This window comes from Alligator sinensis, unplaced genomic scaffold (assembly GCF_000455745.1).
Source record: "Alligator sinensis unplaced genomic scaffold, ASM45574v1 scaffold87_1, whole genome shotgun sequence".
Classification (NCBI taxonomy): domain Eukaryota; kingdom Metazoa; phylum Chordata; order Crocodylia; family Alligatoridae; genus Alligator; species Alligator sinensis.
In genome coordinates, this window is record NW_005841929.1 from 157,167 (window position 1) to 171,021 (window position 13,855).

The window sequence follows — 13,855 nt, forward strand, 5'->3', positions numbered from 1 at the left end:
TTATAAGTATATAAAAACAAACAGTCACACCCAGGCCAGTTCCTCAAAGATCAATGTGAATAAGGCTACCAAAAAAGCCAGAGATCAGTTTCCACGTGGGAACAAATCCTGAGAGATGTGAAGCAGCTGCAATCCCCAGTGAAGTCAAGAGTTTGACCATATTTTTTCCCAGAGATGACTGAAGCATTTGTCAGAAAAAAACAGGACTGCAGTGAAATCTAAACATTCCAACAAATGCACATACTTTGAGATACCATCATCAACCATGAGTTCACATGCTCAGTTCTCACAACCCTCTGAGCTAGCACAGTATGCAGCATGTGAACACACTGTAACAAGCTTACTGTGTAGTGCCATTATATCCCAGGTTCTGAGCTTGTTAAAACAAGAGTGGGTGTGCTCAGTACTTGGATGGAAAATCCACTTGGTGCTTCAGGAAGCAGTCGGGTTTATCCAATAAGTGGCACCCTTACTTTTGAGTTAGCACGAAGAAACTCCTTTCTGCTAAAGCTAGCAAAAAAACACTCTTTCAAATGGGGCACAGAATTAATGTTCTCATTGTCAAGAAGTATTAGAATATCCCCAACACTTTTCATAAGAGCAGGGTATTAATCTGTGTTCAGATCAAACTTCAAATGCAACATCATTATAATTTACCTCTAAAATTCTCCCTTTTTAACTGTATAATATTAATTGTGCAAAGCAGCTGCTGTAATGGTACCTCATAAAAGGTTGAGCCACTGATAACACAAGACACTGGCTCAAACTTTTTGCATACTTAAGGCCACATCTGTCACCATGGAAACTGGTAGAGCAGATTTCCTCAACAGAGCTACACCCATTTATACCTTGGGGAGATAAAGACACTGATTCCCTGTGCATGAGCTCAGGCACAAAACCCTGACTTAACCATCCATTGGTTCTTACATGTGGCAGATGCACTTGACATTGTGAGCCACAATGTACAACATTTCATAATGACATGGGGGGATTAGGAAAGTGGTAGCTCAGCCTACCATCCATCCCACTTTCTTCCACAACCTCCTCTGATCTACTGTGGACATTAGGATCCTGAGGAAAAGGGAAAGGTGGGCAGGGAATGTGAATATGCAGTCTTTTTCAAAGAACTATGGTTACAGGCAAGTAACTTTTATTTTTTCCAAGTGTCCTCAGTACTTTCCTGTTCAGGAGATTAGCAAAGTAGAATTCCTCCCTTTGGCAGGGGCCTAATTAAATACATTGTAATACTCCTTTATCATACTGTGCATCTGATCAGATGCCAGAATGAAGGAATAATGTTTTGTGAAAATGCAAATGGAGCTTGACAGACTTCTAATATGGGAGTAGTCTGAGATAGGCCCTGGATCTGGCCATCACAGAGGACAGGCTGGTTGTCTTTTGTCCTCTACTGATATGAAACCAGACACCTTTATGTGCTCTATTTTTCTCTTCAATCAGTAGAGCATTGTTTTATGTAGTGTTCCAGCAGGACTGCTACTGCTGTAACCATTTTTGAATCACTTCCTCCTGAAAGAAAAGTTGTCTCTGTCTGTCTGTACAAAGAGGAGTGAATGAAACAAGGTAGTTCTAGGGAAGGATAATTCACTTGCACTTTTTTAGGAAAATTTTTCTTTCTGTCTTTAGCAGTTTGGGATTTTTAAAGTGTATAGCCACTTAGTGTAATGACATTAATTTTATTGTCTTCAAGAGAAAAATAGAGGACGTAAAGGCATCCAGTTTCATATCGATAGAGGACAGAGTAGCAGAAAACCGGAATGGTCCTCTATGATGGCCACCCTCTCCTGGAAACAGACTTGGTTTTAACTGAGTGAGCAGCACCAAGCCCTTCTGGAGAAGAAACAAACACATGTCTATCGCACTCTTCAATCCCAAGGGCAGCTTGTATAGAAAGGCACAGCAATGTGACTGCTTGCCCTTTACACTTTTCCCTATAAGAGGCAATTATCGTAGGGGACTTTTTTTGTAATAGAAGGTTTATGCTGTTATGTTTGAGACATGTGGTTTAACTTCCCCTGGATGAGTAAAAGCGAGGCCTATGGAAAAATAAGGGCAAGTTTATGGATTATTTAAAATGGAATTTTGTTACCACCTTGGGGAGACATTTCAGGTGTGGCTGAAGGATCACTGACATTTGTAAAATCCTATAAGGGGAAGGTCTTGTATTTTGCTCACTCAAGTAAATATAACAGCATCAATAAAAGCCACCCTAACTGAAAGACTGCTTAGAAGAGAAGCCTCATGAAGTAAGTATTAAACCAAGGTCTCAGTTCTCTAACCAGATGACAGAAGTTTATTAGCTGTAATATAGTTAAGAGATTCCAGAAAGAGTTAAATTCACTCTTTCATTAGACGAAGATTAAAAACAGAAAAAAAACAAGAACGCACAGAGGATATAGGAGTCTCAAGGGTTTCAAATGAAGCAAGCGCTCCAGCATGAGCTGAATAAAAACTGAAGCTGGCTAGATATCTTTATTAGGCAATCGCAAGCAGGACTTTCTGCACGGCAGATTGGAACACACACAAGTTGGCCATTTCCTGGAGGTTACCAGAATTTCCTGTGCTTATTCCACATGGGATAGTTTCATGTATTTCAAAGTCCCATGCCATCAAGTGGAGAGTCTGACTCCAGAAGGCAAATCCCATTGCTTTGGTGGGTCAAGAGGCTTGCAATTTCAGGAAGACAGGGATAAATCCCTTCTGATGAGTCTGCAGTAGATCTGAGAAATGCTGCTGCCAAACCCAGGCCGGAGTAAGCAAAATAACTTCAGGCTTTGCTGTCTTGATTTTCCTAAGAACTCTGTGAGTGAGAGGAAATGGGTGGAGCACACAGATACGGTTTACCCCCTAGCCTAGAAGAAACGCATACACTACCGACTGGCTGTCTGCTCCTGCTCTAGAGAAAAGCCAGTAACATTTGGTTTGTGGCTAATAGATCTCTCTCTCTGGATACCCCACAGGGAGAAGATGTCACTCGCTACTGAGTTCTTGAGTGATGATTCATGCTAATCGTGTAAATCTGTGCCAGTATATGCCTTTGCCTGCTCAGTAGAGATTTATAGGAGAAATTTGGTGCACTATACCCTGGTTTCACAGAGCTATGGCCTCTTTGACACAGATGGCTGAAATAGCTGTGCACATGAGATATTACTTTAATATTGCTGGGAACTACTTGAACCACTCCATCATTTTGATGAGGGAACAAGGACTTATTACGGCTAATTCTACAACACTAAAACGGCATATTTTTCCTCCACCCAGAAATTACAATCAGCGCAATTTGTCAAATTCTTTTAGTACAGACTGGAAGCCTCCCAGAAGACTGTGGATAACAAAGCTGGATGGACAAATGCAACTGCTTTGAGGACACTGCATTACTAAGTCCAATTTCATATTTGCTATATACTGTTTTGCTAGTAACTGTTGTACAGGCTTCATTTTTAGGTGTGCATATGAAGCTACATCCATGGCAATGAGGTCATAAGGTCTATCTGCCTAAGGAAAAAGAGCATTGTTTTATGCGGTGTTCCAGCAGGACTGCTACTGCTGTAACCACTTTTTAATAACTTCCTTCTGAAAGAAAAGTTCTGTCTATCTGTACAAAGAGGAGTGAATAAAACAAGATTGTTCTAGTGAAGGATAATTCACTTGCACTTTTTTAGGAGAATGTTTCTTTCTGTCTTCAGCAATTTTCAATTTTTAAAGTGCGTGTTTGGCCACTTAGTGTAATGACATTAATTCTATTGTCTTGCAAAACAGACAGATATAGCCACACTCTGGTTGTACTTCCCATCCTGCCAATACCCCTGTCATAATCCCTACATGAGGGATAACTACTTTCAAGTAAAATAACTTGTTAAAGAAAAAGATTTAAAAAAGAGATGGTACATATTTTCTTAGGGATACCTGAGGAAAGTTCATATGTTCTGGGAGCATTGGGACTTTTTATATAGCTAAGGAAATGTGTTGAGCCTTGTGTGTGGGGGTGGGGGTTTGGTTTTTTGTTTGTATATTTTTTCTTTCCATGTGAAAAAAACCAAGCCCCACTACCTTATGCATCTTTCTTTTAGCTCTAAGCACCAAGAACAAAGTATCTGTGCTGCATGAGGTTTGAAATGAGTAACTTTGTGATAAAGCCTTTGCCATCTACAGCTGTGCAGCCCTGAGTATAACAAGAGCTCCTTTGAACGTCAACATGCAGAACTGGAAGTGCTGGATCCTGTAGCATATTCTCTCAAAGAATGGCTCTTTCAGTAGAGGTTGATACTTGTGAGGCCAAATATTTATTCTCGGTTGGTTCTCGTGTCAAAGGATTCATAGGCACTGGCACATAAAGATTGCTTCCAGTCATGGAAGTTGACCCCTATGCCAGGAGCTTGCCAGTCTTGTTAACCTATTATTTTAGAAGGGCTAGAGCTGAATTTTTTTTTCCAATGCTTACAGACCCCTTCACATCAAAGCCAAAGGCTTAGTACTTCCCACATCACAGCTAGAGTTCTTTTCTGGATGTGAGGTGAAGGGACTGCAAGCAAAACAATGCGAAGACAAATGGACTCTCCCCCAGCAAGTTAAATAATGTATTGACACATCGAAAGCACACAAAGTGTTAGGACAAGAGGCATGCCTCTTGGAACCTAGTTTTTTGCACTCTACTGTGACATAATGGAATCAATTATTTACTCCAGGGCACTCTATCAAGAAACAAGAAAAAGAAGGAGCTAATTAAACCCTAACGGAGGAAGCAGGGGCACTGGGAATGATCCATCCCAATTAATCCAGGTCAAATAATCCTGGGAAATTCCTTATCTGTTTGCTACAGTGGCAGAAGGAACTGCAACATGATGCCATCTTCTTTGAACTTGCCTAAGCTGCAAGGAAGGATTGGGTCAGGAGGGCCTTCCAACAGGCCCAGCTACTAGCAAGCTTCTACCAGTCCAAACTGCAGCATCTTAGCATCCTAAGAGAGAGGGAATATTAGAGGACACTTAAAGATCAATCAAAATTTACCTCCCCCCTTTTTTTTGGCCACTTCTACAAGCAGAGGGCTTCAGTGATCGTATCCTAATCACAGACATCTTATTCCAATCCTCAGACGTGTAATTCTATTTATTTCTGTTTTATTAGCTTGATATTTCCTTCTTTTCCAGTATTTGGCCACTTGGAATTGAAAGGTAAATACCTTATAGAAAAGCAGCTGACTGTTTCAGAGATACTGCACACTTAAGTACTATGCCTCCTTCCTTCCTGTGTGCCACTGCTCCAAAAAGAGTTGACATATTGTCTAGGGACAGAAGTTATACAAAAAACAGTTTAAGTAATCAGACACTGGTTTAGACCTGTAACAGAACAGAAGTTCAGTGCACATAAACCAGTTTCAAAATGGCTGAAACTGATTTAAGATAAACCTGGTTGAATGTAGTATCAGACTTAACTGATTTGGGTCAAACTGGCTGATGAAACCTCTGTCCTAGACCCCTTCCTGGCTCAAGTGAAATCACAGTCCCCCAGCATCCCAGCATGCTTTCTAGCCCTGGGCTGGGTTGCACAGTCTGCTCCAGTGGAGAAGGTTTGCAGGGGGGAAACAGGGACTGCCCCCCACAGGCAAACCCCAGCTGGGGCCTGGGAAGGGGGTTGAACTTCCCTTCCTCCCTGAGTACAGAGCTGCCATGGCCTGCTAAACACTTACTGCTAGCTATGACTTTGGACTACACATCCCAGAGACACTTGGAAGCAGGAAGAGGAAGTGATGAGAAACTCTGCCCAGTCCTGCTACTGTGATTCTGGACTGCAACTCCCAGAGACCTTGGGGGCAACAGGAAGAGGAAGCAAACACACAGCCCATGCTGGCTACAAGCCAGAGAGCCATACTCTAGCACTCCCCAGCTTCTGGCCTGAGACCCTGCAGGCATGTGGCTGCGTTTCCTGAATCAAAAGTGAATGTTTGTCCAATTGTCTCTCAGTTTAATCTCTGCATCTTATACTCACTTTTAAAGACTGAATCAATTCAGCCTCAGGATTTTTGACTGTCTGTACTGAGCCATTTTAGACAACTTAAAAAAGCTACTGGCATTTTGCAGGAAAAAGGGAGTTGTTAAACTCCACTGAAAGGACAGAAACATTGACTTGCTTTTCATAAAAGAAAAAGATACCAGACTTTGTTGTGTCTTCATAGAAGAGAGGGAATGCTGGCTTTTAAAGTCTTACCTGAAAGACCCTGACACTGTTAACTGCCTGGATCTCAATTTAGCCAGTTTAGAAAGAGTAAGAAAGGGTTTAAGCCAGCTCTCCTGAGAGATTTGGTTTGGGGTGGTGGTTGTTTGTCAGGGAGCATATATAAATGGTACTCTGAAGCAGCTTGAATACTACAGCTTTGTCTGAATCATATGATCACAGTGTCTTTAAATCATAGGTGTCAGACACTGGAAAGACATTGGGCCATCTAGTCCATCCTCAGTTATCACATAATGCAGTGATCCTCAACCAGGGTGCCATTCTAAGTGTACCACAGGGTGCCTCACAATATTACCATATGCAGGTGGGCAAACATCTAAAAAATTCACAAAATAAACCCAGAGATTTCAATTAGGAACCCAGAGTGTCAAAAACATTCTGACCTGTCGTGGTCTTTTTGAGCTCTTTGTAAGAGAAAAATTGCTCTATTATTTTTCCATAGTCAAGAAACAAGTGAAAGCTAAGAGCTGGCATTTGCTAGGTGGTAACTTGAGTTTAAAAAGGTTGAGAACCACTAGCTTACTGCCAGTTTTCTGAAATGATTTTAGACCTGTTTTTATCTCTAGTGACAGAGCTTGTATAAATTCCTTGCAATTACTATTCTATAGTCTATCAAAGATCTCAGTGATACAAAGCATCCTCAAAAGCCAGCTCCTATTTTCCTTTTTCTTACTTTTTTTCACTTCTGCCTACGTGACCTTAGACCACTGTAAACAGCAAATTCATGCTCCACACACTTTGTGCGCAGTGATATGAGTTTATAATAATGAAGCCACGTACATGGCTTTTGTTGAAGTTTACAAACTCAGTGGGCTAAATATTAAAATATTATATATAATATTAAATAGTAAAATATTAGCAGCCCAAATGGGTGACCCCAGGGGGCACCACCAATGCAGAAGGAAGGACTGGGGCCCTCCACAGCTCAGGGGTCACTTGGCCCACCAGCAGCTTACCCCCTGGCCACAGGAGACATTGCAGATTCCACAAAAAAAACAAAAATAGGATTGGCCACCTCATCATTTCTGCCTTCAGCTCACCTCTCCTGCGGCAGGGGGGTGAGCTGTCAAAGGCTGCAATATTACGAATAGCTATGTTGCAAACTAAACTACATGAGGATGTGGTTTAGTTTGAAATGTTGCAAACTCATTTAAATCATAAAAAACCTGCACACGTGTGCAGCATGACACAATTAAATCACTGGAGAGAGTCCAATGGAGGGAAAAAAAAGTGGTAAGGGGGCTGGGGAGCATAACTTCTGAGAAGAGGCTGAGGGCCCTGAATTTATTTAGTCTGGAGAAGAAAAGACTAAAGGGGGTTTCATAGCAGCCTTCTACTACCTTAAGGGTGGTTCCAAAAAGGATGGAGTTAGACTGTTCTCAGTGGTAGCAGATGACAGAACAAGGAGCAATGGTCTCAAGTTGCAGCAAGGGAAGTTTAGGTTAGAGATTAGGAAAAACTTTCTCACGAGGAGGGTAGTAAAGCACTGGAACAGGTAACCCAGAGAAGTTGTGGAATCTCCATCCTTGGAGGTTTTAAAAACCCAGGTAGACAAAGCCTTGGCTGGGATGATCTAGCTGGGGTTTGTCCTGCTTTGAGCAGGAGGTTGGACTAGATGACCTCCTGAGACCCCTTCTGACCCTAATTGTCTATGATTCCTCAAAGAGCAAGGAAAAAAATTCCTATCCCCCAAGGCAAAACAGAATAACAGTCATGATCTATTACAGTGGGGATCAAGAACTGGAGCATTCCTCATTTTTCCACTCTAAGAACAATTAAAACAGGCCTATGGGGACATCTCCAGCATAAATAAAAGTTTGGGGGTTTTTTGTAGAAAAGCTGTCTGTTTTGCGTGGCATTCCCATGAACTACACTACAACAGCTTTGTGCAGACACTGTGCATGTGACAGTTTTCCAGGCGTGCAGGGGCCAGCCAAGTATGTGAAACGTTTAGTGCTTTTTCTCCTTGGCAAAACAGTTAAAATAAGCTTTTTTAAATTGTATTTTTCTGTAAAAATGTTCAACTGAGACATATATATTGCCTTGCTTGAATTGTTCAAGAAAAGTCTGGGGCTTTTTCATAATGAATGTGTTAGATTTTGGTTCTTTTAAGACAAGAATTCTCCTTTTGGTCTCCCCTTTTTGCTTTTTGGGGAGAAAGAAAAAAAACCTGATTTCTGACTCTGCATAATAAACTTGCAAAAATGTCAGTAATAATTTACATTTTTGTTAGGAGCAGAAAGCAACTTACCATCCACAATTTTCCAACAGGCTATTGATTAAATGTATGTTTTCTTTGTGGGCCTGATTCTGTTCTGTATACAGCTTGCTGTCTAACTGGTAGGTCTGTTGGGAGAGCCACTACAACAATATAGTCCCTGGTAAATCAGGTATTAGTCTGCTACAAGGACATGAACACTGAGATTACCACTAAATTTCAGGTGCATTGTACTTTTTTCCCCCCTTTAAATACACAGAACTGGACTTGCTTATTAGTTTCTAATTCAGTTCCCTACTTGATCACTACCGCTGATCATATTTCCACGTTCCACATCTTTCAGTGAGAGCAATTCTTGCAAAAGTATCCTGATAACATTCTTTAGACTTGTCCAATATTTTCAGTGGCCATTTTCAAAATCTCTCTGTTTTCTGCCTGGTGTCTTTTACCCTACATGTGAATTTAAAGTGGGGTGAGTGATATCTAAGTGGTGCTATATAACTACAGTATGCACATCACCGTACACAATGGAGCCAAAACCCTGTGTGAGAGGGATTGGAATAGGTGATCTTGGGGCTTCCTTGGACAAATGATTTCTAGTAAATGAGGGCAATTTAGCTTGATGGTCCAAGAGGCTCTTTTCCAATCCTAAGTTTCCTACTGGTGCTTTAGGTGCTTATAATAAAACCAGAAAATTTCTGATTTAATATTAAAAGTACAGCACTTACAGTTCAGACACCTGATTGGACTTGCCTCATTTCCATTGTTCTGTTCCTACATTAATTTTTTCAGACTCCAGATTTGCCACTTTACCTCATGGTTTAAAATAACCCATACAAAAAATTCTCTACCAATTTCAATAACAGTTCTGATACAAAAGTTAACTATTTGGGGTGAAAGATTCAAAAGAGTCAAAAAGCGGGTTAATTTCACTCTGGGCACAATAATGGGCCATAATGTTTTTTATGCTTTAAAATATTTCAATGATAGAATCATAGGCTTGGGTCACTGGGTTAATCATTTCCCAGGTCATTAGTCCAGCCCCCTGCCCAGCGTGTGCCACTCCTAAATCATTGCAGGCAGCTATACTATATAGGCCAAGATTGTAGTACAAATACATTAGATTTTAGACATAAGGCTTAAAAGTAGACATGATGCTTTATTTTTGCAATATGCTTCTGTATTCAACATGGCTTGCTAATAGCTTCTGCATATAGGTTAAAGGCAGCTTTACACTTAGAGTTTCACAATCGTACCTGTTCAATGACCTAGAATTACTCGAAGATAAGGGGTTACTAAAGGACATTGAGCTTACCACAGCTTCCCCAACACGCATGTGCCTTCGTCTATCCCATAATAAGTTGAGTCTAACTTAAAAGGTCCTGACATCCTGTGGAAACTTAGACGTAACAGTAAAATTGTGAAACTGCCAATAGTTAAGAGACACGCTACAGTTCTTTGTTTAGGTAAGCTATAAAAGACCCTCAGACAAAGACTGAGGGTCGACTCTGCTTTGGGTTACTCAACCCCTTTGTCGACCGATTGCGCAATCAATAAACTTATAATGGACCCAGCCTGAGAGTGTGACTCCCTCCTTGAGGTAATTGGAAAAGCCTCCAGGGGCACGAAACTAGCAATTTGTGCAACAATGTTACTCAAGCCCCAGTCCATGGGCAGATCCGGCCCCTGGCACCATGTCATCTGGCCCATGGGACTCCCCAAAATCTGTGGGGAGGTCCTGCACAGTAGATCAGGTGCATAGGACCTGATCCTGGTGTAGAAGGGCCAGGCAGGTGCTCCAAAGGTCCCCGGTGTTTGATACCAGCCAGGCAGAGGTAGCATTGGGCCCTGGAGCCCAATCCTACTGACTGTGGGTGGTGTAGGTCCCCACATCTGATCCCAGCTGGATAGAGGTAGAGCAGGTCCCCAGGGCCTTATTCCAGCTGTGTGGAGGCAGTGTAAGGCCCCCAGCAAGGCAGAGGTGTTGCAGGGCCCCGGGCCCCAATCCTAGCTGGAAAGAGTCAGCACAGGGTCTGAACTTAGTGCATGGGAGTGGCATGAGGTCCAATCTGGCCTGCAGACTGGCCCCATACCATTCATCTGGACCATGGGGCTAAAACTGAGCACTATTTCTGTAGGTTAACCTTGTACATGGTGATTAGGTACTAAGCTATGCAGTGTCATGATCCAGATGCTATAATTTATTTAAGCCCCAACGTGCTTCTAGTAGTATCAGGAATGAGACAGGCACGACACAAACAAAACAGGAGCAGAACACCCAAAAGAGCAGATGGCCTAAGGGTTCCTGCCTAGAGCAATGGCTTAAAGCCTGATGTTTCAGAAAAAGGCAAACAACCTATAATGCACCTGGCAGTTAAGTAGCAATTTCACTATTCATCTTCCAGACTCCTTAGAGGTTTCCTGATATTACAAGAGGTGGCTCAAAGATAGGTCTGAGATCAAATATCCATCATCAAACTTTGGAAAACCTAGGTCAAACTTTCTGCCATAGCCTGCTGTTTGCTCACAATATGCACACACCTGTCCTTATATTGCAGAGCACACAAACCAGCATAAACTTTAAAAATAAATATTATTAAATGTGAGGCCTATCCATAATGTTGCTGTGCGCCTGTGCCCTCACGCTGATAGCAGACATGAGTGTGCTATGTTTGAGGTTCTACTCCAAGTGTTGTGTTTGCCTTTTTGTAAAACTGTAATTCACTGCTGGAACAACTGATCCCAGCACACACACAAACAGAAACCCAAAGAAGCATGTTTTTTATTAGGACATATTACAGAGATGGGGTTGTACCAAAAACTGCAGTCCTAATATCCTTGAACTTTAGAGGTGGATAATATCCAAATCTGTATACACTGCTAAATGCTGCAAATGACCTAGTAGGCAGGTCCTCAGCTGGCAAAAACCGTGGTAGATCAGCTCAAATCCCTGGATCTATAGCAATTTACCCTAGCTAGTTTTCATCCTGTAACTCAGAAATGGGTTGTTCCCCCAAAAGTAACCTGATACAATCCAAATCTAGAGCAGAGCTTGTCTTTATTTCGTTGCTTCACTTAGCTTAAATGTGTCAAGTATGGGGCCTCCAGATACAATCTTGCATCACTTAGGTTAATGAACAGCTCAGTCCCTCAGTGCTGGAGTGTTATTTGATTATTATTACCCTGAGGTATTTTGGAATGGGCATTATTTCATTAGCTGCACGGGATTATAATCTAACCGGATGCTCCCAGGAACATCCAAAGAGCAAACAGTGTCAATTTCTTTAATAACTTTCAAAGTGAACCTTAAATCCTGTCCAAAGCATGTCTCCTCTGATTTAATTAAAACACACCACACATACGACAGTGTGCTGTGAATCATTAATAGCATTAATTGGAGGCAGGATATAAGCCTTTTCTTTCCCTCAAAAGCCCGCAGCCAGTGAAAACTTCAAAAACATTCCTAAAGAGAGATCTACAGTACATCTTTTATTATTTTGTGATATGTTTCAGGGGTGGAGAAAGGGGGCATATCACTAGGTTTTGCCCACAGAAAGGATTTAGTGACCAGGCATGGGACTATCCTCATGAGGAAAAAATGGACTGCAGGATTTTTAGCTGACAAGTCAAGGTTGGGGGGTGCTATTTCTGGATCATTTGTTAATACTGGAAACAGACGAGGATCAGCATATGGCTTCTTCTGCCCCAGGTGTTAAGTCAATTTGACATCCACTGAATTTGATAGGAGTTTGATTCCTGAACCCATTGAAAATGCTTTGGAAATCAGTGGTTAGTTTTACGTTCCATTTCATTCAAGTCCATCTTAGAATGCTGTAGATGTGTGTATTACAACCCCAAATCTGTCTCACGACACCATAAACACTCCCAATCCAACCCGTTTTTACTTAACAAAGCCATCTAGTAACCTTTAAACCCTACCCTCCCAGCCCTAGTTTCCAAAAAAGGTTAAGATTATAGCTGAACCCTTTCATAGGATTTGTTGTAATGGATCACAGCAACATCCCATCATATCTGGGTTCCTGCCTAGAGCAATGGCAGTCGAGTAGCAATTTCACTATTCATCTTCCAGACTCCTTAGAGGTTTCCTGATGTTACAAGAGGTGGCTCAAAGGCAGGTCCCAGATCAAATATCCATCCTCAAACTTTGGAAAACCTAGATCAAACTTTCTGCCATAGCCAGCTGAACATCCCCTGTCCTTTGAAGCAGGGGAACCCATCAAGTTCACCAGAGGGACCAAATTAATTGTTCAAACATCAGTAACAATGTCAAACTGAATCATTTTTCAGAAGAATCAATTCACAAAAAGATTTAATAGTTTTCTTCAACCTTTTCAGGGAAAAGAGAAACCATAACTTTGGCCATAACTTAGCAAATGAATGTGCTGTTCTGTACAGTGCACAGGGGTGACATGCCATAAACTAGGGCAGCACCTTCCTCAGCTGCTAAAAACATAGTCTCTCTTCCTCTTAAACTAGTTTAAAATAGGGCAGAGAGCTGATCCCTTTGATGTGAGCTATGAGTTCCCTTAACTTTACCCATGCCTATGATGAGGAAAAGAGGAGTCAGCTACCACCAACAAAAATAAGTTTTCTAGAAGAAAGACCTGGTCAGTAATATCTTTTACTGAACCAACTATACAGCTAGGACAGATATTAGACAAGCTTTTGAGTACAAAATGCCCTTCGTCAGGTCTGGGAAAGCTTGTGCCTTAAAGCTTATTATCTTACCTACTGGTCCACATAAATCTTACTTCTCAAATATTCCTGGACAACACTACTACCTCTCCAGTTTGCCACCAGTGGCAAGATTTTCTCTCACACATGCACACTACATTTAGATGGAAGAACTACCTGTAAATTTGCACAATTACAAATTTCCTCAAAATACAGTCTATGAACTAGTTTAAAATATCTGTAAGTTTGTAAGCAGTGGTCATAATTCAAATTTGACCCAGAGAATTGTTAAACACTAGTCAACATAGTTTCATAGTTTCATAGTTGGCAGGGTCGGAAGGGACCTGAGCAGATCATCAAGACCAACCCCCTGCCGTGGCAGGAAAGAGTACTGGGGTCAAACGACCCCAGCAAGGTGTTCATCTAGCCTCCTCTTAAAGACCCCCAGGGTAGGATCCAGCACCACTTCTCTTGGAAGTTGGTTCCAGATCCTAGCCGCCCTGACTGTGAAGTAGCGCCTCCTGATGTCTAGTCTGAATCTACCCTCTGCCAGCTTGTGACTGTTATTTCTTGTCACTCCTGGTAGTGCTCAGGGGAACAGGGACCTCCCCCAATGCCCAATGTCCCCCCTGATTTGTTTGTAAACAGCCACTAGGTCCCCCCTCAGCCTCCTCTTGTGGAGGCTGAACAGGT

At 41.8% G+C, this 13,855-nt stretch overlaps 1 protein-coding gene across 6 annotated transcripts in view; it reads right to left on the minus strand.

Moving 5' to 3' along the window:
• Positions 1–13,855, minus strand: part of CALD1 (caldesmon 1) — a 283,619-nt gene that overhangs the window by 79,995 nt on the left and 189,769 nt on the right. The gene's annotated exons all lie outside the window — the stretch shown is intronic.